The sequence below is a fragment of the Somniosus microcephalus genome, chromosome 32, assembly GCF_052327205.1.
Source record: "Somniosus microcephalus isolate GS21.2 chromosome 32, FLI_Smic_1.0, whole genome shotgun sequence".
Classification (NCBI taxonomy): Eukaryota; Metazoa; Chordata; class Chondrichthyes; order Squaliformes; family Somniosidae; genus Somniosus; species Somniosus microcephalus.
In genome coordinates this window covers 1892968-1920265 of record NC_141018.1, presented here as the reverse complement: position 1 = coordinate 1920265, position 27298 = coordinate 1892968, and the positions used below count along the sequence as shown (strand labels likewise).

Below are 27298 nucleotides of genomic sequence, written 5' to 3'. Positions count from 1 at the left end.
ACAAGCTATTTGGGTCATACTAAAAATAGCTGGAGTCCAAGTAAGAATGGAGTTGGACACTGGATCAGCGCTATCAGTCATCAATAGCGCACATACCCTTAAGAAATACCAAGTTCGTATTACAGACATACACGGGGCATAACGTATACCCCATGGGGAAGATAAGAGTTAAGGTGAGAGATAGGGGTAAAGAACACCCAAGAATGAACTTGTACGTATTACCGGAGGGAGGACCACCACTTCTAGGACGGGAGTGGATTAAGAAAATAGACATGGAATGGCACTACCTAAAAGCCATAATGAGGGAGGACTCGGTGCAAGCTATCAGCTCAGATTCTGAAATGGATGACAATAAGACCAATTCAAATATGGAAGACAAGGCTAAAAGGGACTTGCCGATGATGGGGAAGGAAACGAAGACATGCAGAAAGACTTATGTTACCAAGAAGAATAAAGCTGCAGAGCAGAACTCCAGGTTGACAGAGAATTCTGAGCCTGTTCAAGCTAAGGATTCATCCACGACGGAAGAACGCCGAGCTCGGACCCAAACTTATGTCAAAGTACGACAACAATTAGAACAGTTGAGTGACCGTCTCGTACAAGAGATGAAAAATATGGGAAAGTTCTGGGACACCGAATGGGAGAACCTGGAAAGACAACAGAGACAGCTAGCTCAAGCAGAGAGCGACCATAGAGCCATCGTGGCCAAGTACCGATCACATCTCCCTGATGCTGTTCAGGAACTAGAATATTTACAGAACGAACCAAAGGAAGAGGAATCTTCAGGAAGCCAGGATTTTATCCCAGTTCATCTCTACGATTCGTTGCAAGCAGAGTGTAACAAGTTGAAAGAACAGTATGAACAGGCCCAGACTACAATCCTGGAAGGGGTTAACTCGGCAACCTCCGAAAAGCTAGTTTTAGTGAAAGCATATGAACAACTAAAGGTTGAACATGAGCGAGAATTACAAAGGCTGCAGGAAATGTTTGATGAGCTCCAGGCCAAGACAGACTCATCGGTAGAGATTCCATCCGTAGATGGAAAATTAGAGGTGGAAGACATAGCAGAACGTGAAATTCAAGATGTCCAAGAACTCATTAAATTATTGAAGGAAACCCAAGACAAATATGAGGCGGCAATGGCAGAGGTTCAACAACTTGAAGAACATATTCAACTAGGAATCCGGGCAGTGGAAGGAAAGGCCAATGGAAGGAACACAGAGACTGTAGGAATGGCCCCTGAACAGGAGTTAGAGAACACCAAGGCGCAATTTCTTCGAGCGCTTAAAACCAAAGTACCGGAGGGAAGGAAGGTGAAAACATTGGAGGGAAAGGTGGATGAAATGGAGAAGACTCTAATCCACAGTGTCCCCGTAGAAGAGTTAACGGCCAGCCAACTCTTATACACGCTGAGGGACGAGAATCCAAAATGGGAACACGAGTTTCAGGTTTCAAAGGGAAAGAATTCGGAGCTTCCAAAAGTCACGGAGAGAGCTGAGGGGGCAACACAGCTTGCACATGGATGTCAAAAGTACGCTGAATTACGTCAAGGGGAGCAGAAGAGTGCGGAAACAGCTACTTCAGTAGAAGGATTAAATAGCCTGATAACGGAATCCCCGATGGAAGGGAAGGTATTGAACTCACAAATGAGGCCAGGCGTGAAGGAATGGCAGACATCCCAGGAAGAGCGGGATGAATATGAATGCTTGAAAAAGTCTTTTCAAGAAAGACGGTTAGGGAAGGAACCACCGTCGGCTAACGTCCAGATGGATAAGAAGGAAGTAGAAGGGCCCCTCACTGGCCTAACTCAGGACGACCCCGAATATTACCATGGCCTGTTGAGTGACACTGAATATTACGAGGATCTGGTCTGCCCAGTTTGTGATGAAAACTCCCAAAGTGCTGAAATCCGGATGAAGCACTTAAGGTCTAAGGAACATAGAGAGTTGGTGGCGCTACAGCTGGCAGCCGAGAAAGGAGCTCCGAGAGTTTCAAAAAGGCAGAAAAGAAAAAGAAGAAGCAGAAGATAATAACTGTTTAAAATATTATCACTTCTACCATCTCAGGCGGGACACTACGAAAGGAGCTAAATCAGTTGAAAAACAGGAAATTATCAAGACAGCCAGTTGGTTGTAAAAGTCCGCACTGCTGGTTCAACAGGACGGAAGGTCAAGCTGTTACATCAAGAAAAAGGCTATGGAGGAGTCACGCTAGCCATGTGAACCGGCTACACCAAAGAGATACTGTTTGGAACGAGTCAAGATCAGAGACTGAATCTATGAACTGTTTCCGCAGAGACTGAACCTGTGAACTGTTCCCACCGAGATTATATCTGTAAATTGTTTTATATGACGTTGACTCCACCGAGATTATATCTGTAAATTGTTTATATGAAGTTGAAGATATGTATGTTTAACGGGGACTCTGTAAGTAATAAGCTAAAAAGGGAGGATTGTAGTGTATGTACCCGTCTACCTTTAAGGGAACTATTGAATGTAACCGTCCACCTTTAAGAGAACTACTTTAGGTGTGGCACTACTTGTTTGGCTTCTGTATACTGTAATACCGACAGTGACCACACCAGTATATAAGTGTTGTGGCAGGATAACTAGGGCAGATTCGCCCTGACCTTCGAATAGTAAAGACCTGTTTGTTTGTTATTTCTGAAGTCTGTGTATTTATTAACTGCACAACTCACAGACTTTACACCTGCAACTCGGCAGCACCTCAGATGACGTTATTGAAGGTCGAAGCCAGAAGAAAGAAAAAAAAATAATCCAAAGAAAATCGAGAAACGGGCGTCGACCGTGGGCAACCGCCCTCCAAATCATCGAATTGAAAAGTGCAGGAGAGACTGTCGAGAGCCAGGCTTGGTCTCCAGTCTGTGGTTTCCCAGCTAATCGGGCTGGTGGCAGGTAGTGCACTGATCCTTCCTGGGCTGCGGCGGGCTAGAGCTCGATCGGGTGGCTCTGCAACGGGGCCGGGCAGCGAGTCGGGAAGCAAAGAGAGAGAGAGAGGGTGGAGCACATAGGGCGCGGCCGGTGCTTCGCAGCTGGGCAGCGTTCGGACCTAAGAAGAGGGAGGGAAGTGTCCCAGAGGGTCCACTCCGCAACGGGAACAGTTCTTCAATTAACGGAGCAAATATTGAAGCGCGATAGAAAAATAAAAATACCGCGGAGAGCGGCGTGGCAGCAGCGGTCGGGGAGGCGCAAAGACCATAGGGCGTCGCCATTACAGGATAGTAAAATAAATATAATCGCCAGCAACAGCGTTGGCAGCAGCGGCAGTGGCAGGAAAGCGCGGGAGGCGCCATCTTAACTCGGCGGGGAAGAAGGAAAAGCGCGGGAGGCGCCATTTTGATCCATCAGGGATGAAGGCAAACCGCAGGAGGTGCCATCTTAGATTTTCAGGATGCCAAAGACTGGCGATATCACTGCCTTCGATAATGCAATAGAAGACTGGACCACGTATGTGGAAAGAGTCGCGGTATATTGCGAGGCAAACGAAATAGCCGATGAGAAAAAGGCATCGGTATTGCTAAATTTAATGGGCGCAAGAATGTACGGCCTATTGCGGGACCTGATTACTCCAGCCAAACCGAAGGCGAAGAGTTTTAACGAAATTGTTGCTATCCTACAGGAACACCTAAATCCTACACCACTGCTGATAGCAGAAAGATTTAAATTCCACAGGAGAAATCAGCATAAAAATGAGAGCAATGCTGATTACCTTACGGAACTACGCAAGCTATCAAAGCACTGCCAGTTCGGAGCAGGACTGGCATATACCTTACGGGACAAATTTGTCTGTGGACTCCTGATTGAAGGAACCCAGAAGAGGTTACTCTCAGAGAAAGAGCTGACGCTAGATAAGGCTTTCAGCGTGACAGTATCGTATGAAGCAGCAGCAAGGGGAGCTGTGGAAATACAACAAAAGCCACAGGAATACGGCACCCACGAAATGACATGGGGATTTGCAAAATGTTATCACTGCGGCAGAACTAACCATGACCAGAAGGACTGCTGGTCCAAGGACAAAATATGCAGGCAATGCGGAAAGATGGGACACATTGCACGAGTTTGCAGGTCTGGGAAGAAGACCAACGACAACAAAAAGGCTACTAAGGAACCATACAGGAAAGTACAAAAGATGACGGACAGTAGTTCCGAAGACCAGATGAGCGATAATGAATCCGGGAACAAGAGACTAAGCTGTCTCAAACTTCACAACGTAATCGCAAAAGAGGATCACCGAACCATTTGAGTCACCCTCATGATAGCAGGGTCCCAAGTCAAAATGGAATTGGATACAGGATCAGCTCTAACCGTCATGAATCGACGAGACTACGAGCGGCTATTCTCACACATACCCTTGAGAGAGACATCCATTGTCTTGAGGGCGTATACGGGGTAAAAAGTATACCCCAGAGGAAAAATAAGGGTGCCTGTCGAATACAACGGCAAGAAAATACGTAAATTGTATCTCTACATTCTGCAAGATAGTGGACCACCGTTATTGGGACGTGAATGGATCAGAAAGATAAGTTTAGACTGGCACTCCATTCAGGCACTGACGGTGGCTGGTAAAAAGGATGACGACGTCACTCCTGGACGATTGTCAACAATCTTAGCTGACGCCAAAGAGGTATTTCAACAAGAACTGGGCACTCTTAAAGGCGTAGCCGCCTCGATAAAAATAGAGGAGAATGCAATTCCCAAGTTTTTCAAAGCAAGACCGGTACCATATGCAATTCGCCCAGCCATCGAGGCAGAGCTGGAGAATCTGGAGAAGGCAGGCGTGTTATCTAAGGTAGATTGGAGCGAGTGGGCGACACCCATCATTCCTGTCATGAAGAAAACGTTAAACAATAAGTCTGAGGAGCCAAGGAAGGTTCGCATCTGTGGGGACTTCAAGGTGATGGTGAACCCAGTCCTTCACACAGTACAATATCCTCTTCCAAGGATAGAAGATATCTTCGCCTCACTATCAGGAGGGAAGAGTTTTACAAAAATTGACCTAGCACAAGCATATTTGCAGATGGAGGTTGAAGAAACCTCTAGGAAGTATCTCACGATAAACACTCACAAAGGTCTTTACCAGTATCATCGATTGGTATTCGGAGTAGCATCAGCTCCAGCGATATGGCAAAGAGCGATGGAACAAGTCCTGCAAGGGATTCCGGGGACTCAGTGTTACTTGGACGACATCCTAGTGACAGGTGAAAATGACAGTGAACACCTTGCCAACCTAGAGCAGGTGCTCACTAGACTACGTGAACATGGGCTATGAGCCAATCACCCTAAGTGCGAGTTTTTTAAGAAACAGATATCGTATTGTGGCCACGTGATTGATGAAGAGGGGTTGCATAAGTCCCCTGACAAAATTGAAGCGGTAGTTAAGACTCCAGCGCCTGAAAATGTGTCGCAACTGAGGTCATTCCTCGGATTGGTGAATTGCTACCATAAGTTTTTGCTGAATTTGTCCACAATTCTGCATCCACTGAACGCCCTACTACGAACGGGAGTAGCATGGAAATGGAGTGATGAATGTAAGCGGGCCTTTCAGAAGAGTAAGGACCTAATCACTTCAAGAGAAGTATTGGCTCACTGCAACCCATCACTACCGATAAGACTGGCGTGTGATGCGTCTCCCTACGGTGTTGGGGCGGTACTGTCACATAAATTCCTTGATGGTTCAGAGAGGCCGATAGCATTTGCGTCACGCTCGTTAACTTCAGCCGAGTGTAACCACGCCCAGATTGACAGAGAGGCCCTCAGCCTGGTGTGGGGGGTGAAGAAGTTCAATCACTACCTGCACGGTCAGAAATTTACTCTACTAACTGATCATCAACCTCTCGTCTCCATTTTCAACCCTCAGAAGGGCGTACCGATAATGACGGCACAACGGCTACAGAGGTGGTCCCTTTTCCTAGGGGCACACCAATATGACATCGAGTACAAAGGAACTAAACAGCATGGGAATGCTGATGGATTGTCGCGCCTACCGTTGCCGACGGTGGAAGAAGAACTGGCAGTGGATCCAGTGGAGTCATTCCACTCGACTATAGTCGAATGTCTTCGTATGACGAATGCAAACATAGAAAAGGAAACACGAAATGACCCAACACTCTCCTGGGTCTATGATTTAACGGTGAAGGGATGGCCAGCACATGGCGAACCATTGCTGCCAGCATGCTCGCCGAGAAGAGAACAGCTGTCAGTGTGCAGAGGAACCTTGATATGTGGATCCAGATTAGTAATTCCACCCAAATTGAAGGATAGAGTGCTCAATGAGCTTCATGAGGGTCATCTGGGAGGGGTAAAAATGAAGAACTTAGCCAATGCGTTTGTGTGGTGGCCGGGAATCGATAGAGAAATCGAAGAGATGACCAAGAGCTGTACAGGATGCCAGAAGGTCCAAAACGCCCCACCACAAGCCCCTCTACATCCATGGGAGTGGCTCTCATCTCCATGGCAAAGGGTGCACATTGATTTTGCTGGTCCCTTTATGGACTCGATGTTTTTAATTGCGGTGGATGCACATTCAAAGTGGCCAGAGGTAATAAAAATGTCCTCAACCACCACAGAAAAATCTAGCACAGTCTTACGAACCATATTCGCCAGGAATGGGCTGCCTGAACAGATTTGCTCTGACAATGGACCACAGTTTGTGTCTGAAGAGTTCCGGAGGTTCTTAAAGAACAATGGTGTTAAGCATTACACATCCGCCCCATATCATCCAGCCACTAATGGATTGGCCGAGAGGTTTCTTCAAACATTCAAGAAGGCTATCAAGGCAATGTGTAATGAAGATATACCCCTACAACACAAGGTGGATAACTTCTTGTTTGCCTACCGGAATGCGACACATGCGGTTACCAACCAAACTCCAGCCATGATGTTCTTCAATCGAAGACTACGATGCCGCTTGGATTTGGTTAAGCCAAACGTCAGAAGAGATGTGGAGAACAGGCAGTTTCAGAATATGAATGAAAGGCCGGCCAGGAGTTTTAAGATAGGTCAACCAGTTTTGGGCCGGGTCCACCGCACAGAGAAATGGCAGCCAGGAACGATCTGTACACGGCAAGGACCTCTAATGTATACCGTGGACGTTGGAGAAAGCATTGTAAGACGCCATGCTGACCAGATTCTAGAGTCACTGGAAAACGTCAACTCCACACCACGATCTGATACACCTGGCGATGAAACCGAAGTACCAATTGCATCTACCGCAGAATCGGAGATATTGGAAGCAGATGAACCAAACAATGACATTGATCCCGACGCAACCTTGCCAGAAGCACCTGATATCCCAAAGAGGCGTTATCCAGACAGAATCAGGAAGCCTCCTCAAAGACTGAACTTATAATTGCTTAACTTCAACCAATGTATCTAGCAACCGTAATTGTAATTGTACTTAGTTATTATTTAGTTGTTAAATGAATGTTATGTACTGTTTATCTAAAAGGGGAGGAATTGTTGTGTATGTACCTTTAAGGGAATAACTGGTCTCAGACTGCAGTACCGGCAGTGACCACCCCTGTATAAAAGACACTAGCAGGCTTCTGTAGTTTCAGTTTCCAGGTTGTCTCCATTCAGTAAAGACTTGTTATAATCAACTCCTGCATTCCGTGTCTCAATTATACACGGACATAATAAGAGGGCATATAAATTGGCCAGAAAAAGCAATAAACCTGAGGATTGGGAGCAGTTTAGGATTCAACAAAGGAGGATAAAGGGATTAATTAAGAAAGGGAAAATAGAATATGAGAGTAAGCTTTCAGGGAACATAAAAACTGACTGTAAAAGCTTTTATAGATATGTGAAGAGAAAAAGATTGGTGAAATCAAGCATAGGTCCCTTGCAGTCAGAATCGGGGGAATTTATAATGGGGAACAAAGAAATGGCAGACCAACTATATACATATTTTGGTTCTGTCTTCACAAAGGAGGACACAAATAACCTCCCAGAGATGCCGGGGAACATAGGGTCTGAAGAAAGGGTGGAACTGAAAGAAATCAGTATTTGTAGGGAAATGGTGTTAGGAAAATTCATGGGACTGAAGGCCGATAAATCCCCAGGGCCTGATAATCTACATCCCAGGGTATTTAAGGAAGTGGCCCTGGAAATAGTAGATGCATTGCTGGTCATCTTCCAGAACTCGATAGACTCTGGAACAGTACCCATGGATTGGAGGGTAGCTAATGTTACCCCACTATTCAAAAAAGGTGGTAGAGAAAAAGCGGGGAATTATAGACCGGTAAGCTTGACATCGGTAGTGGGGAAAATGCTAGAGTCCATTATAAAAGATGTAATAGCAGAGCACTTGGAAAGCAGTGACTGGATCGGACAAAGTCAACATGGATTTACAAAAGGTAAATCATGCTTGACTAATCTACTGGAATTTATGGAGGATGTAACTGGTAAAATAGATAAGGGAGAACCAGTGGATGTGGTGTATTTGGACTTTCAGAAGGCTTTCGATAAGGTCCCGCATAAGAGATTAACGTGCAAAATTAAGGCACATGGGATTGGGGGCAAGGTGTTGACTTGGATAGAGAACTGGTTGGCGGACAGAAAGCAAAGAGTTGGAATAAACGGGTCTTTTTCCGAGTGGCAGGCAGTGACTAGTGGGGTACCGCAAGGATCGGTCCTAGGACCCCAGCTGCTCACAATATATATTAATGATCTGGACGAGGGAATTGGATGTAATATCTCCAAATTTGCAGACGACACAAAGCTGGGTGGGAAGGTATACAGTGAGGAGGATGTCGTGAAACTCCAGTACGATTTGGACAGGTTGGGTGATTGGGCAGAAACATGGCAAATGCACTATAATGTGGATAAATGTGAGGTTATCCACTTTGGTGGCAAAAACAGGAAGGCAGGTTATTATTTGAATGGCAATAGATTGGGAGAAGGGGAAGTGCAAAGAGACCTGGGTGTTCTTGTGCACCAGTCGCTGAAGGTAAGCATGCAGGTGCAGCAGGCGGTTAAGAAGGCAAATGGTATGTTGGCCTTCGTAGCAAGAGGGTTCGAGTACAGGAACAAGGATGTCTTGCTACAGTTGTACAGGGCCTTGGTGAGACCACACCTTGAGTATTGTGTGCAGTTTTGGTCGCCTTACCTGAGGAAGGACGTTATTGCCATGGAAGGAGTGCAGCGAAGATTCACCAGGCTGATACCTGGGATGGCAGGAATGACGTATGAGGAGAGATTGTGTCGATTGGGCTTATACTCACTGGAGTTTTGAAGATTGAGAGGGGATCTCATCGAAACCTATAAAATTCTGTCAGGCCTGGACAGACTAGATGCAGGAAGGATGTTTCTGATGGCCGGGGAGTCCAGAACCAGGGGTCATAGTCTAAGGATAAGGGGTAAGCCATTTAGGACTGAAATGAGGAGGAATTTCTTCACCCAGAGAGTGGTGAACCTGTGGCATTCTCTGCCACAGAGGGCGGTGGAGGCCAGTTCATTAAGTATATTCAAGAAAGAGTTGGATATATTTCTTAAGGCTAAAGGGATCAAGGGATATGTGAAGAAGGCAGGGACAGGGTACTGAATTTGGATGATCAGCCATGATCTCATTGAATGGCGGAGCAGGCTCGAAGGGCCGAATGGCCTACTCCTGCTCCTATCTTCTATGTTTCTATGTTTCTATGGTAATGTCATTGAATGTCAAGGGGGGGTGGTTAGACTCTCGCTTCTTGGAGATAGTCATTGCCTGGCACTTCTTTGGCGCAAATGTTACCTGCCACTTATCAGCCCAAGCCTGAACATCGTCCAGGTCTTGTTGCATGCGGGCATGGACTGCTTCATTAACGGAGGTGTTGTGAATGGCACTGAACACTGTGCAGTCATCAGTGAACATCCCCACTTCTGACCTTATGTTGGAGGGAAGGTCATTGATGAAGCAGCTGAAGATGGTTGGGCCTAGGACACTGCCCTGAGGAACTCCTGCAACGATATCCTGGGGCTATGATGATTGACCTTCAACCACCACAATTATCTTCTTTTGTAGTAGGTATGACTCCAGCTGGTGATGCGTTTTCCCCTGATTCCCATTGACTTCAGTTTTACTAGGGCTCCTTGATGCCATACTCGGTCAAATGCTTTCTTGATGTCAAGGGCCGTCTCCCTCACGTCACCTCTGGAACTCAGCTCCTTTTCCTAGTTTGCATCAGGTCGGGAGCCATGTGGTCTTGGCGGAACCCTACTGGGCATCAGTGAACAGGTTATTGGGGAGTAAGCGCCACTTGATAGCACTGTCGATGACACCTTCCTTCACTTTGCTGATGATTGAGAGTAGACTGATGGGGCGGAGGTAGACCAATTTGGAATTGTCCTGTGTTTTGTGGACAGGACATGCCTGGGCAGTTTTATACATTGTCGGGTAGATGCCAGTGTTGTAGCTTTACTGGAACAGCTTGGCTAGAGGCGCGGCTAGTTCTGGAGCACAAGTCTTCAGCACAATAGCCGGGATGATGCTGGGGCCCATAGCCTTTGCTGTATCCAATGCACTCAGCCGTTTCTTGATATCACGTGTAGTGAATCGAATTGGCTGAAGATTGGTTCCAGTGTTGGTGGTGACCTCAGGATTGGTTGGAAATGGATCATCCACTCGGCACTTCTGGCTGAAGATGGTTGCAAACGCTTCAACCTTATCTTCTGCACTCATGTGCTGGGCTCCACCATCATTGAGGATTGGGTTATACATGGAGCCTCCACCTCCCGTTAGATTTTTAATAGTCCACAACCATTCATGACTGGATGTGGCAGGACTGCAGAGCTTGATATCAATGGTAGAGTGAGGGATATGCCATGCCATGAGATTAAAGATTGTGGTGGAATACAATTCTGCTGCTGCCGATGGCCCACAGCGCCTCATAGTTTCCCAGATTTGAGCGGCTAGATCTGTTCAGAATCTATCCCATTCAGTATGTTGGTAGTGCCACACAACACGATGGAGGGTGTCCTCAGTGTGAAGAAAGGAATTTGTCTCCACAATTACTGTACGGTGATTACCACTACCAATTCTGTCATGGACAGATGCATCTGCAACAGGTAGATTGGCGAGGATGAGGTATTTCCCTTGTGTTGGTTCTCTCACCAGGCAGCTATGTCCTTCAAGACTCGACCACTCTTGGTGATGGACATTGAAGTCCCCCACCGAGAGTACATTCTGTGCCCTTGCTACACTCACGGCTTCATCCAAGTGGTGTTCAACATGGAGGAGTACTGATTCATCGGCTGAGGGAGGGCGGTAGGTGCTAATCAGCAGGAGGTTTCCTTGCCCATGCTAGACCTGAAGTCATGAGACTTCATGGGGTCCAGAGTAAATGTTGAAAACTTCCAGGGCCACGCCTTCCCAATTGTATACCACTGTGCAGCCACCCCTGGTGGGTCTGTGCTGCCGGTGGGACAGGACATACCCAGGGATCACACCGTTCAGCCAATGTCCCAAACTCCTCCATCAGTATCTCTGGGTGTGCCGTTGCCGCGTCCGTAGCCTGGGCCGAGGCCGATGCCGGCTGGTCCACCTGATTTCATTCTTCTTATTGTGTTTTGTAGCAGTTTGTTACAAATGAGTGGCTTGCTAGGCCATTTCAGAGGGCAGTTAAGAGTCAACCACATTACTTTGGTCCTGGAGTCACATATCGGCCAAACCAGGTAAGGACGGCAGATTTCCTTCCCTAAAAGACATTAGTGAACCAGATGGGTTTTTACGACAATGATAGTTTCATGGTTACCATGACTGACATTAGCTTTTTATTCCAGATTTATTTAATTAACTGAATTTAAAGTCCTGTCACTGGATCATTAGTCCAGGCCTCTGGATTATTGTCGAGTGACATTACCACTTTGCTACCATTCCCGTTCTACTCCACTCCTCTCCCTGGCAAATGTTTGAGGCTGAAATAGACTACATGACCATCTATCCTTGGCCCCTTCTCATTTCTTGTCTTCATACTGAACGTCGGCGAAAACACAGCGTCAGTTTCCACATGTACACTGACAACACCCAGCTCTATTTCGCTCGACCCACCCCCCCTCCCAATGTCTCTAACTTATCAGACTGCTTGGCCGACATCCAGCACTGGATGAGCAGAAATTTCCTCCAACTAATTATCGGGAAGGCTGAAGCCACTGTCTTCATTCCCTGCCACAAACTCTGTTCCCCTGCCACCGACTCCCTTCCTCTCCCTGATAACTGGCTGAGGTTGAAATTGACGACACAACCTTCGTGTCCTATTTGCCCCTGACATGAGCTTCCGACCACATTTCCACCCCATAACGTAGACTGCCTATTTCCACCTCAAGGACCTCGCAACATCTCGATTTTAATATTCTCAATCAAGTTTTCAAAACCCTCCATGGCCTCGCCCCTCGCTATCCCTGTAACCTCCTCCAGCCCCACAGCCCCCCAGATATCTCCGCTCCTCTAATTCCGGCGTCTTGACCATCCCTGATTTTAATAACTACCCCAGTAGTGCCCGTGCAATCAGCTGCCAAGCTCACAAGCTCTGGAATCTGTGGTGTATGTAACCTGTTCCACCTTAAGAGAACTTAAGCCTGTTCCACCTTAAGAGATGTACTACTTTCTCTGGCTGCTGTATACGTAATACCGGTGGTGACCACACCGGTATATAAGTACTGTGTAGTGATATTGTATTTAGTATAGTCCTGCCCTCCAACTAGTAAAGACCTGTTGAACTTTATTCTTGTAGTCTGTGTCAGTAATTAATCTTAATACAACTGGAACACACAGACTTAACAGAATCTTTCCATAAACCTCTCCAACTCTCTACCTCTCTTTCCTCCTTTAAGGTGCTCCTTAAAGCCAACCTCCTTGCCAAAGCCTTCATTCATCTGCTCAGGTTTCTGGATGAAAAAAAATGTTTTGCAATGCTCCTGTGAAGCGCCTTGGGACGTTTTACGATGTTAAAGATGCTATATAAATACACAGTACTTTTGTTGTAAATGTTCCCAATGGCGGGGAAGTCCAGAACCAGGGGTCACAGACTAAGGATAAGGGTAGGCCATTTAGGACAGAGATGAGGAGGAATTTCTTCACCCAGAGAGTGGTGAACCTGTGGAATTCTCTACCACAGAAGGCAGTTGAGGCCAATTCATTAAATATATTCAAGAAGGAGTTGGATATATTTCTTGAGGCTAAGGGGATCTAGGGATATGGGGAGAAAGCAGGGACAGGGTACTGAATTTGGATGATCAGCCATGATCTCATTGAATGGCGAAGTAGGCTCGAGGGGTCGAATGGCCTACTCCTGCTCCTATCTTCTTTGTTTCTATGTATGTGCCAGTTAAAGAGAGGCTGAGGCTTCTGCAAATTCGAGCGTTTTTTAAAAAAACCCTGAGTTGCATAAGCTCTCAACAGACATCACCTCTATTCACTAGCAGCCCTTGATCTTGAGATTGTCTCATTGGGACTGAGTAAATTACAAACGTTCAAATCTCTGTCAATATCTTCGCTGAGCAATGATACACGTCATAAGCAATGTTAGTCGTCATTTATTTTTATTTCCCCTTTTATGTTAATCTTGCAAAATAATCCACCACAGTTACAGAAAGGGAGCAACGTTGAAGATAATCGTATCGATGGAGGCCAAAAAAGCCCCTTGGGGATTGTGTATCTATCCCTGGCTGACTACCCGGAATGTGGAGTGTTTGGTGAGCTGTGGTTGTTCTCGTTGGAGCAGAGCAGATTATGGGGAGACCTAATAGAGGTATTAAAATAATGAAGCGTTTAGATAGAACTAATCGGGAGAAACTGCTTCCTCTGGCAAGTGGGTCTGTAATTAAAAGGCCAGAGGTTTAAAATAATTGGGAAAAAAACTAGAGCAGTAATGAGGAGGATTGTTTTCACACAGAGGTTTGGTAAGACCTGTTAGGCACTTGGTGCAAGCATATTAGAGGAAATTTGGAAAGGCAATTGGACAAGCATTTGAAGGGGACTGATTGGCAGAGTAAAAAGCTGGGTGAGGGACTAAATTTGACAGCCCTTTCAATCAGCTTGCACAGGCACGAGGGGCCAAAATGCTTCCATTTGTGCTGCACGAGTCTATAAATCTATCCTATGATTCCAGTCTTGCAGCTGTGGGTGGGGGAGTTGTGACTGATCCAACCTTCAGGTTCCAGTCTGAGATGATCCCGGAATCCGGAAGAAGCCAAGGTGGGCATTGGGTTTGAGAGAGGAAGTCCTTGTTCCATCCTCACTTCTCCGATGTTGACTTATCTTGGCTTACAGCTGCTCTCTGCCCCCGCGTACACATGGAGCTCATGCAGGCCACATACTGCTTCGATTTTGAGCATCTAAATGTGGCAGAGGAGCAAAGGAGTACAAACCAATAAAAAAAATCATTAAAGTTGCAACGGAGTTTAACAAGGCCATAAAAAAGCAAACCAAGCACCGTGTTCATTTCTAAAGGGAGAGAATTGAAAAGCAGAGGCGTTTTGTTAAACGTGTATAGAACCTTGTTTGGACGACACTGTGCAGATTGTGTCTCCAGGATACAGAGGCACTGCAGAAGATGAAAAAAATGATTCACTAGGATGATACCAGAACTGATATTAGGAAAGGCTGAACAAGCTGGGGCTCTTTGCGCTAGAACAGAGAAGGTTGTAGAATGACCTTGATGGATGTCTTCGTTATTGTGAAAGAGTTTGATAGGTAGATATAGAGAGATTGTCTCCATGCGTGGGTGAGTACAAACTAGGGTCCATACATATAAGACATCATAGGCAGTGGTTGAGGCGTCAAGCAGAGATGCAGATAAGGTCAAGCTAGATAATCAGATGATGGAGGAATTGATCGAAGGATAGGCTGATAGGGTGAGATGAGAAGGGATGGGTTGGGTGTCCTGTGGAGCATAAAAATGGCACAGACCATTTGGGTCGATTGGCCGGATTAAATGCTGAGGACCCCATGTCATGTGGTGAGATGGCCCACCTACACTATAGTGATGGAGCCATCAGGGCGCAAGCTGATCCAGAGCTTGAAGATGGGAATAACCTTGCCCTTGAACTTGGCGTTGAAGGTGTGAACAAGGGAACCGTCGTCGGGGTTGTAAAAGGACACCCGGCCTTCCCCGACGTCCACGTAGATGCCGAGCTTGTCCAGTTGGACCAGCAGGAGGGAGTGGCCCAGGGATCTTATCCTCTTGGCCGAGTCCTTGATGTTCCACAGCATCAGAGTCCAGTAGCCCTCATTGGGTGAAGGCCTACTGTACCTTGTCATGGCCCGGTGGCGCAGTGACACGCCAACGCTCCAGGCCGTTCCGGGGCTGACCGACACCTCCCAGTAATTCTTCTCCGCCGGGAGCCCATCGCTGGCCCAGATGGCCCAGGTGTTGGAATTCTTCTCATCCAGAGTAGGCGTCGCTTTCCTGTTCCAGGTGGCGCTGGTGCGGTTCTTCGACAGTGTGAACCGCGGATCGGCCGACCCACCATCCATAAACAGCGGAACTGGAAAAAAAAAATAACGATCATCATTATCGAATTTGACTCTCAATATCCCCGTCCGACAACATGTGCCTATGTTTCATGGAATGGCATGGAGTTTACAGCACATAAGCTCTCTCTTCGGCCCAACAGGACTGCGATCCACATGCGGCCCAAATTACCCTACCTCTGAACACGCTATCAGCTTAACATTCAATACATTTCTAGCTCATCCTTCTTTCTTCCTGTTAAATGCATCTACACTAATCGCTTGAACTACTCCATGTAGCAGCGAGTTCCACATTCTCAGCACTCTCTTGCTAAAGAAGGTTTTCCTGAATTCATATTGAATTCATGAGTGACTATCTATATATATAAAGCGGCTCTTCTGTCTGTCTGTCCCGATGTCTGTCTGTCTGTCTCTCCGTGTTCTATACGTTTGAAAGTTACAGAGCGTACTGACGCGCGCTTCACCTCAAAAGAAAGCTTGCGATTCCGGACCGGTCATAGGCGTATTTACCTTTCGGCCGGACAAAAACCGCACCCGCGGTACCCAAAAAACGTTCAGCGTTCCGCTCATTAGCATCTCATTAGCGACCGTGTGATGTCGAGGTCGACCAATCGTACGGCGGGTTCCTGCCGCGTGCCATCCTACAGTTGAGTGTCGAGTGACTCGACGATTGACCAATCCTACGCTTCGGTGACCTGACCGGTCGACCAATCGGTGCGTGTGTGGGCGGGCCTTATCCTTCTGAACCGAGGTGAGTGGCCGCCATCTTGCTTCCATTCTTTTTCCTGCTTTCTGGGTCTTTCTTTTCAAATATACATTTCCAGCAAAATAAAATTGAATTTATTAAATTGTTTTAAAAAAAACTTCATTCATTTGTAAATATTTTTTCTAAACTGAACATTCTTTTTCCTACCTTTTCCCATTTTTTTGTTAGGCCTGAAAGCCTGGGACTTTCTTGCCCAGCCAGGCCCGAGCTAGGGCTTTCTGCTAAGCTCCTCATCCACCGCCCCCCGTCACGTTACCCGGGGCAATGGCCTCAGCCACGAGGGTCAGGGTGCGTGCGCAGCAGGAGCAGGTGAGACGCGGCGTCGGATCTCGGCCTTGGTTAGCGGGAAGGGTTACCCCGGCAACCAGAGCCGCAATCGCGGAATTCAAGCCGGCTCGGCCGGGGGGGGGGGGGCGGGGCTCGGAGAGCGTGGCAAGGCGGCTGGTGCTTGGAGAGCGGGGCTCTCGGCCGGGGGGGGGGCTCGGAGAGCGTGGCTACCAGAGCTGCAATCGGCGGAATTCCGGCCGGGGGGGCGGCGGGGCTCAGAGAGCGTGGCTCTCGGCCGGGGGGGGGGGGGTGGGCGAGGCTCGGAGAGCGCGGCACTCAGCAGTGCGGGGCGGTAGGGTTACCCCGGCAACCAGAGCCGCAATCGGCGGAATTCAAGCCGGCTGGGCCGGGGGGCGGGGCTCGGAGAGCGTGGCTCTCGGCCGGGGGGGGGGGGGCGAGGCTCGGAGAGCGCGGCACTCGGCAGTGCGGGGCGGCAGGGTTACCCCGGCAACCAGAGCCGCAATCGGCGGAATTCAAGCCGGCTGGGGCCCGGGGGGCGGGGCTCGGAGAGCGTGGCTCTCGGCCGGGGGAGGGGGGCGAGGCTCGGAGAGCGCGGCACTCGGCAGTGCGGGGCGGCAGGGTTACCCCCGGCAACTAGAGCCGCAATCGGCGGAATTCAAGCCCCCCATCCCCTTCCCCCCCTTCCCCCCCCCTTCCCCCCCTTCCCCCTTCCCCCCCCCCTTCCCCCCCTTCCCCTTCCCCCCCCTTCCCCCCCTTCCCCTTCCCCTTCCCCCCCCCTTCCCCCCCTTCCCCTTCCCCTTCCCCCCCTTCCCCTTCTTCCCGTGACCAATCAGTGGAGTTTTGTTGTTGTTGAGCGAAACGGTGATTTGAATTGCAAACCTCATTAGCCGTTGACCAATCAGGGGAGTTATTTTGTTGTTGAGAGAAACATTTCGTTGCATTGCAAACCTCATTAGCCGTTGACCAATCAGGGGAGTTTTGTGTTGTTGAGTGAAACGGTGATTTGAATTGCAAACCTCATTAGCCCTTGACCAATCAGGGGAGTGTCATAGTCGTGTTTACTTTAAAAAATGTTCAAAAAACAGACTAAATCCGCTGATTAGCTGTTGACCAATCCTAATGCTCATTAGTGGGCGGGGGCCTGGGTTAGATATAGAGTAAATGTGCCGATGCATTGCCAATCAAACTGCCAGTGCAACCACAGCACTGGTTATTTACCAAGTAAAGCTCTCTACTTTTCTTAAAAACCTAAACTTTAATACCGTGAACTGCAGGGATCCCAGGGGACAGGGAAGCGAGCAGGTGAGTGGCGGCGCATGGTGTGTTATGATGTCTTTATATATAGATTTTACTTCAGTCTTTCCCTGAAAAAATAAATAAACTCTCTCCCCCCCAACTCACTCTCGCTCTCTTCCCCCTCCAGTCTCTCTCGCTCTCTCTCTCCCCCCACCACTCGCTCTCTCTCTTCCCCCCCCAGTCGCTCTCTCTATTCCCCCCAGTCACTCTCTCTATTCCCCCCCAGTCGCTCTCTCTCTTCACCCATCTCTCTCTCTCTCCCCCAGTGTGTGTCTCTCTCCTCTCTCGCTCTCTCTCCCCCCAGTCTCTCTCTCTCTCTCTCTCTCTCCCCCCATCGCTCTCTCTCTCTCCCCCAGTCTCTCTCTCTCTCTCTCTCTCTCCCCCAGTCTCTCTCTCTCTCTCTTTCTCCCCCCAGTCTCTCTCTCTCTCCCCCCAGTCTCTCTCTCTCTCTATCTCTCTCTCTTTCCCCCCAGTCTCTCTCTCTCTCCCCCCCAGTCTCTCTCTCTCTCCCCCAGTCTCTCTCTCTCTCTCTCCCCCCCAGTCTCTCTCTCTCTCTCTCTCTCCCCCCCAGTCTCTCTCTCTCTCTCTCTCCCCCCAGTCTCTCTCTTTCTCTCTCCCTCTCTCTCTCTCTCTCTCTCCCCCAGTCTCTCTCTCTGTCTCTCTCTCTCTGTCTCTGTCTCTGGCTCTCTCTCCCTCTCCCCCCAGTCTCTCTCTTTCTCTCTCCCTCTCTCTCTCTCCCCCAGTCTCTCTCTCTCCCCCAGTCTCTCTCTCTCCCCCCGTCTCTCTCTCGCTCTCCCTCTTCCTCTTCTCCCCCGTCTCTCTCTCCCCAGTCTGATTCTCTCTCTTCCTCCTCCTCCTCCTCTTCTTCCTCCTCCTCCTCCTCTTCCTCTCCTCCCCCCCAGTCTCTCTCTTTCTCTTCCACCCACCAGTCTCCCTCCCTCCCCTACCTCCCTTTCCCCCCACCTCCCTTTCCGTCTGTCTGTCTCTCTCCTTCCCCTGCTGTGTGTCTGTGCTTCCCCCTCTTTCTCTGTCCTTCCCACACAGACAGACACACACTCATTTGCATATAGAAGAATTATGTTTTCTTTTTTCATAACAGAATGCCACCAAGGAAACATCCAAGACTTGGCCGCAACACTTCTGCTGCTTCCCGGAGAAAGGATCAAAGAGCTGCTGAAACTGAGGAGCAGAGACAGGCTCGCCTTCAGGCTGACCACGACAGACATGCTGCTGCTAGATCAGCTGAGACTTCCGAACAATCTGAGGGACGTCTTGCTGCTGACAGAGGAAGACATGCCACAGCCAGATCAGTTGAGACTTCCGAACAATCTGAGGGACGTCTTGCTGCTGACAGAGGAAGAGATGCCACAGCCAGATCAGCTGAGACTTCCGAACAATCTGAGGGACATCTTGCTGCTGACAGAGGAAGACATGCCACAGCCAGATCAGCTGAGACTCCTGACCAGACTCAGTCACATCGCCAAGCCGACAGTCGACACAGGGGCATTGCCACATCTGACATTTTGAATCATTGGGTTGGAGCAGCCTTCTCCTATACACCCACCATCAATTATGAAGCCGACCACACAATCATCATTGGCAAGATGACCATCATTTGCCCTCACTGTGGCGCTCTCAAGTGGAAGGAGGAAACTGATGGGATATGCTGCAATGGAGGAAAGGTTAAACTTGCAACACTAACAGCTCCACCTGAACCCCTGCACTCACTTCTGTTTGGCCAAACTGCAGCTTCAACACATTTCCTCACTCACATCAGAAAGTATAACAACTGCTTTGCAATGACCTCTTTTGGTGCAAACAGAGTGCGTGAATCTGGATTTTGCCCAACTTTTAAAGTTCATGGACAGGTGTACCATACAATTGGCTCCCTACTTCCTCTACCAAATGAAAGACCTCAGTTTCTGCAGATCTACTTCTTGGGTGATGATGAAGAGCAAGCCAATCGCCGCAGGGAAGCTGCTGTTCTCCCCGCACAACACCACATGAAAATGGATATTTTGCTTGTGTTACAGCGGATGCTTCATCAGCAAAACCCATACATTCAGAGTTTCAAAACAGCTATGGAACAAATTACAAATCAAGACCTCAAAATTGTCATCAAAGCTAACAAGACTCCTGCAGGTGAACATGAGCGACGCTTCAATGCTCCGACCACCAATGAAGTAGCCATTGTCATTGTGGGCCAAGAATTTGAACAACGGGACATTGTGTTGCATATGAGAGGTGGTCCACTTAAAAGAATTTCTGAGCTTCACAGGTCATATGATCCTCTGCAATACCCGCTTTTGTTTTGCCATGGGGAAGATGGATACAATGTCTATAACAAGATCCCGCATGTTGACCCCGAAACTGGTGTGCCACCTACAGCCCAAAGGCAAAAGATGGTTTCTGCCATGGAATTCTATTCATACAGGCTGATGGAACGACAAACTGCTTCAAACCACCTGCTTCACTCTGGACGACTTCTGCAGCAGTTCCTCACTGACATGTTTGCAAAAATAGGAGAGCGGCTTAATTGGTTCCGGCATAACCAAAATCATTTGAGAGTCGCAGACTATATATACTTACGAGATGCTGTGGCCAATGATGGCAACACTGAGGACGTTGGTCAACTGGTCATCCTACCATCCACCTTCATTGGAGGTGCTAGGTACATGCATGAGCACATGCAAGATGCCATGACCTATGTCAGAAACTATGGCAGACCTGACCTCTTCATCACCATGACTTGCAATCCCCAATGGCAGGAGTTCCCACCCAAAGCTGGTACTGAAAGGCATGACCTCATAGCATGGGTCTTCAACCTCAAAGTTAAAAACCTGATGAAACTCATGATTAAAGGCAAACTTTTTGGTGCACACCATTGCTACATCTACAGCATTGAGTGGCAGAAGAGAGGACTTCCTCATGTTCATCTTTTACTCTGGCTTCAGGCAAAGATTCACCCCAATCAACTTGATTCTTTCATCTCTGCAGAGCTACCCGATAAGGACAAGGATCCAATCCTGTTTAATGTTATTGTAAAAAATATGATTCATGGTCCTTGTGGCCGACACAACCCTTCTTCTCCCTGCATGAAAAACAATGCATGTACAAAAGGCTACCCAAAGCCACTGCGTGAACAAACTCAGCATGGCGAGGATGGCTATCCTTCCTACAGGAGAAGGTGCAAAGAGAGTGGGGGTTTCAGCACTCACATTAAAATGCGAACTAGAAAATCTAGCGACTCAGCTCAACCTGGTCCGTCAACTGAGACAACACAGGAAAGACAGACATTTGAAGTTGACAACCGTTGGATTGTCCCTTACTGTCCACTCCTATCCAGGCTCTTCAAATGTCACATCAATGTGGAGTACTGCCACTCAGTTAAGTCTATCAAATATGTGTGCAAGTACATCCATAAGGGCAGTGACCAAGCTGTCTTTGATCTTGAAATGGCTGGACAACAAAATCAAAATGATGAGATCACCACACATTTGATGGGCCGTTACATCTGCAGCAATGAGGCAGCCTGGCGAACTTTTGGATTTGACAGCCACAAGCGTTACCCCACTATCACTAAATTAGATGTTCACTTGGAAAATGGACAAAGGGTTTTATTCCAACCAGGAGATGCCAGGCAATGTGCTGAGGAACCTCCAAAGACAAAACTTACAGCATTCTTTCAGTTGTGCCAAACAAATGACTTTGCCAAGACACTTTTGTATTATCAGGTGCCCAAGTACTACACCTGGCAGCCAAACAAGACATGGCGGGCTCGCCGACCTGGGGCAGGTCAAAAGGAAGTTCCTGGTCATACAGGGGTGTACTCATCGGATGCACCTGGCAGAGTCTACACAGTCCATCCAAACAACACAGAGTGCTTTCACGTTCGTCTGCTCCTCCATGACGTTGCTGGCCCGACATCATTTAATGACCTCAAGACTGTCAATGGCCATCTGTGTGACTCTTTTCAAGAAGCTTGCCGCATGAGAGGCCTCATTGAGGGTGACACTCATTGGGATGCAGCGATGAGAGAAGCTGCTCTGTGTTACCCCGCCAATCGCCTACGGAAACTCTTTGCCCTTATAATTGCCTTCTGCACACCTTCCAATCCAAAGCAATTGTGGGCAGATCACAAAGACTGCCTCACAGAAGACATCTTACGCAAACTCACCAGAGCCAACCCCACAATGGCACTGAACTACACTGCTGCGATGTACAATCAGGCATTGATCCTTTTGGAGGACCAGACTTTGAAATTGGTTGGCAAGTCTCTGACTCAGTTGAACCTTACATCTCCCAATAGGAATGATTCTCCAGGTCTCAGCAGAGAGGTCCTCAGAGAAACCACCTACAATGCTGAGGAACTGAGTTCCTTTGTCACAGTCACTGAGCCTAAATTGCTCCCAGAGCAGAAACAGACTTACAGGTTGGTTCTCGATATGGTGCAAAACAACACTCCTGGCATTATCTTCCTCGATGCCCCTGGTGGGACAGGAAAGACATTCCTGATCAATCTTTTGCTGGCCACGGTTCGCTCTAAGGTGTTTCATTGCACTGGCTGTTGCCTCATCAGGAATCGCTGCAACTCTTCTGCAAGGAGGTCGCACTGCCCACTCAACCTTTGCTCTGCCTCTGGATCTGACAACACAAGAAGAACCAGTGTGTCGCATTAGCAAAGGAACTGGTGCTGCTGAGATGCTTCAAAAGTCTCGATTGATTGTGTGGGATGAGTGTACAATGGCCCACAAGAGGTCACTTGAAGCAGTCAACAGAACTCTTAAAGATCTGAGAGGCAACGATAGCCTGATGGGTGGCGTCCCCCTGTTGCTGGCAGGTGATTTCCGCCAAATCCTGCCAGTTGTCCCAAGAGGAACACCAGCGGATGAAATCAATGCATGTCTCAAGGCATCCCATCTGTGGCGAAATGTGCAAACAGTCCATTTGACCACAAACATGCGTGTTCATGTGCATGGTGACGAGATGTCAGAATCCTTTGCGCGACTTTTACTGCAATTAGGAGAAGGAAAGTTGCCCGTTGACAGCAGTGGACAAATCACAATTCCTCCAGACTTTTGCCTGTCAAGTAAAAACAGTTGATGAGTTGATCTCAAACGTGTATCCAAACCGCCTCAATCATTTGAAAGATCACAACTGGCTGTGTGAATGGTCAATACTTGCACCCAGGAATGATACTGTCAACGACATCAACACGCTGCTTCTTGAAAAACTCCCTGGCCAAGAGCAAATCTATAAAAGCGTTGATACTGTTTGTGACCGTGCTGATGGGGTAAACTACACCACTGACTTATTGAACTCATTGCAGCCTTCCGGAATGCCTGCTCACAAACTGGTACTAAAGGAAGGCACCCCCATCATGCTCCTAAGAAACTTATCTGCACCCAAGTTGTGCAATGGAACCAGACTGGTAGTCAAAAAGCTCATGCCACATGTGATTGAGGCTACCATCATCTCAGGCTGTGCCAGAGGGGAGGATGTTCTCATTCCTCCAATTCCTATGGTACCAACTGAATTTCCATTTCAATTCAGAAGGCAACAGTTGCCTGTGAGAATTTGTTTCGCAATGTCAATAAACAAGGCACAAGGGCAGACTTTGAAGGTTGCTGGCATCAACTTACTGACGTCCTGTTTTTCACATGGCCAGTTGTACGTGGCATGTTCAAGAGTTGGCACATCAAGAAATCTGTTCATTTTAACACCCTCAGGGAAAACAGAAAGTGTTGTCTATGATCTGGCTCTGCAATAATACACAGTACTTTCACCTTCATCTACTCCTCCATGAGGTTGCTAGCCGAACATCATTTCATGACCTCAAAACTCTGACTGGCCATCTCTGTACCTCCTTTATAAAAGCTTGCCCCAGGAGAGTAATCTTTGAGGATGACATTCATTGACATGCAACAATGACAGAAGCATGCTTCGCTCTAAGTGATTAATTGCACTGGCTGTTGCCTCATCAGGAACTGCTGCAACTCTTCTCCAAGGAGGTCGCAATGCCCACTCAAGTAGAAAGCTGAATGCTTTCAGGTAAGATGCAGTGTTATCCTGTACAGCATGCTATATAGCAGATAATATACCTTAACACACACCAGCACGGTTAATCTCAACTTTAACTAAAGAGAAAGGTGTAAAATAACACCAATATATCCCACCAAGTAATTTCACTGCCTTAAAAGTATTTTTCTCCTTTTTGTGTATGATTTTCTCCTTGCTTAATCAAACATTCAATGTTGCCTCATCAGAAATCGCTGCAACTCTTCTCCAAGGAGGTTGCACTGCCCACTCCACCTTTGCTCTCCCTCTGGATCTGACAAGATTCATTGCACTGGCTGTTGCCTCATCAGGAATCGCTGCAACTCTTCTACAAGGAGGTCGCACTACCCACTCAAGTAGAAAGCTGAATGCTTTCAGGTAAGATGCAGTGTTATCCTGTACAGCATGCTATATAGCAGATAATATACCTTAACACACACCAGCACGGTTAATCTGAACTTTAATTAAAGAAAAAGGTGAAAAGTAACACCAATTCTCAGTCACTGGTAATTTATTATTACATACTGCATGTGGTCTCTGGGTAGACTTTTGGGACCTGAAATTATGCCTTAGCCCATTTAAAATGAATAGCCTAATTCCTCAAACTCACTAATTGTTTGTACACAAATATCCTACAAAGTAATTTCACTGCCTTAAAAGTATTTTTCCCCTTTTTGTATATGATTTTCTCCTTGCTTAATCAAACATTCAATGTTGCCTCATCAGAAATCGCTGCAACTCTTCTCCAAGGAGGTTGCACTGCCCACTCAACCTTTGCTCTCCCTCTGGATCTGACAAGACAACAACACCCAGTGTGTAACATTAGCAAAGGAACTGATGCTGCTTAGCTGCTTCAAAAGTTTAAGCTCATTGTGTGGGATGAGTACAAAGGCCCACAAGAGGGCACTTGAAGCACTCAACAGAACTCTTATTGATTATAAAATCACTCTGTACACTCTGTACAATACCAAACCTATTAGGTTTTCAAACTTTTACCAGAAGGAGTATTCACTTAGTCTTTGGTTGTAACTCCAGCATATTGTAAAATGTTCTATTGTTCTACATTATTGAAATAAATGTTCACTGTTGATTTCTAAACTGACCTGTAAATGTCTGCGATTGTATCTTTTATTTCACTATTCAACTCATTCACTGAATCTTTGTGAATAATGTAGTATCACTCCTGGTGCTTGGGAAGAGTTCTTCAATCCCAACAGTTTTATAAACAGCTTTATAAACATGGCACAGGGTTCTTGAGTTCCCCCTCTCTCCCAAACCGCTTTCCCCCCATCCCTTTCTCTCCTTCCTGCCCCCCCTCCCTGCCTCCCCTGCTCTCTCTCTTCCCCCTAACTCGCGCTCTCTTCCCCCCAACTCGCTCTCTCTCTCTCTCTTCCAACAACATGCCCTCGAGAAAGCCTCGGCACCGCCGGGCTCCCCCAGCTAGTCTTATATATATGGCAACTAGTTGAGGGCTCCCCTTAGAAGTGGAAATATTTCCTTTACGCTTAACCTATCAAAGCCCTTTCATAATCTTAAAGACCTGTATAAGATCAAACGTCGGATCTTCTCTTCCCTAGAGAAAAGGGCTCCGGGCTGCTCTGGCCATCCTGAAATGTCTTCTCATCGCTCTCTGGCTCTGGTTCCAATTTGCTTAAATCTCTATCCTCTGGTTACCGACCCTCGTGATAGTGGATACTGTAATGTATGTACCTTTAAGGGGGGAACTACTTTCTACAGCTCATGTATACTGTAGTACCGGCAGTGACCACACCTGTATATAACGCTGAGTAGTAATCTGTTGTTTCAGTTGCAGTTTGAACCACGTTGAGTAAACACCTGTTGTACCGTTCTCTGCAGTCCTTTTCTTATTATTACACGGACGTAACAGTGGCGACGAGCAAGTTCAAACCTATCTGCAACTCTGCATCACCTCCCAGGGATTCGCTCCTGGAGAACAGTGGAAGAAGGTCGAGTCCAGAAGCATGGGCGTCGACCACGGGCAACCGCCCAGTCATCCAGCAGAGATTTGAGCATCGCAGGGGAGGCTGTCAAGAGCCAGGCTTGGCTTTCCAGTCACGGAGGTCCAGCGAAACGGGCTGGCAACAGGTACTGTGCAGACCCTTCCCGGACAGCGATGGGCTAGAGCCCGACCGAGTGGCACAGAAAAAGGCTGAGCAGCGTCGACGGGGGAGAGAGAGAGGGCAGAGCGCACAGGGCATAGCCGGTGTTCAGGACCGAGCGGCGTCAACGGGGGAGAGAGGCGAGAGAGAGCAGAGCGCAGCCGGTGGTCAAGGGCCGAGTAGCATCAACGGGGGAGAGAGGCGCGCAGGAAAATGCGAGGCGCTGCCATTGCCACGAGGACCGCAGAGAGCGGCGTTGGCAGCAGCGCAGGAGCAGCGCACGAAACCCACAGGGCATCGCCATTTGCCACGAGGACTGCCGAGAGCGGCGTTGGCAGCAGCGCGGGAGACGCCATTTTAAGCCGCAGCAGGGAAGAAAGGAAAGCGCGGGAGGTGCCATTTTAAGCCAGTCTAACCACACCCAAAAATGCCGAAGAGTGGCAGTATCACAGCGTTCGACAATGAAGTCGAAGATTGGACGACATATGTCGAATGCATAGAAGTATACTGCAAGGTGAATGAAGTGCCAGATGACAAGAAAGCGCTGGTATTGTTGAATTCAATGGGTGCAAAAACGTATGGCTTACTACGAAACCTAGTAACCCCAGAGAAACCAGTAGAAAAGGATTTTGAAAACATAGTGTCAATCCTACAGGACCAGTTAAACCCCACACCACTGCTGATAGGAGAAAGATTTAAGTTTCACAAAAGGAACCAGCATAAAGATGAAAGTAATGCTGAGTATTTAACGGAACTGCGCAAGCCATCGAAACACTGCCAGTTTGGAACGGGATTAGCAGATACTTTAAGGGACAAGCTTGTGTGTGGGCTTCAAAGTGAAGGAACCCAGAAACGGCTTCTATCAGAAAAGGATCTTACGCTGGACAAGGCTTTCAGCATTGCAGTATCACACGAAGCAGCAGCACGGGGCGCTGCAGAGATACAATGGAGACCGCAAGAATATGGCACAAATGAAATGTCATACGGAACAGTGAAGTGCTATCGCTGTGGCAGAACAACACATGACCATAATGATTGCTGGTTCAAGTACAAAGTGTGCAGACAGTGTGGAAAAGTAGGACACATAGCAAGAGTCTGCAGGTCGGGAAAGAAAACCAGCAGCAAGAAATCTCCACAGGAGAAGTACAAGAAGGTACATAAGGTGACAAAGAGTAGTTCAGATGAACAGAAGAGTGATAGAGACTCCGGAAGCAAGGAGCTGGGTTGTCTGAAACTGCATAATGTGATCAAAACGGAGGATCACCAAACTATCTGGGTCACGCTCAAGATAGCAGGAGTCCAA

At 47.8% G+C, this 27298-nt stretch overlaps 1 long non-coding RNA gene across 1 annotated transcript; it reads left to right on the top strand.

Annotated features, from left to right (window-relative positions):
• The first annotated feature begins 23351 nt into the window (after positions 1-23351).
• LOC147097239 (uncharacterized) lies at positions 23352-24977 on the top strand. The gene is made up of 2 exons (XR_015074343.1): positions 23352-24253; positions 24602-24977. It is a non-coding gene; the product is annotated as an uncharacterized LOC147097239 (long non-coding RNA).
• The last annotated feature ends 2321 nt before the right edge of the window (positions 24978-27298 follow it).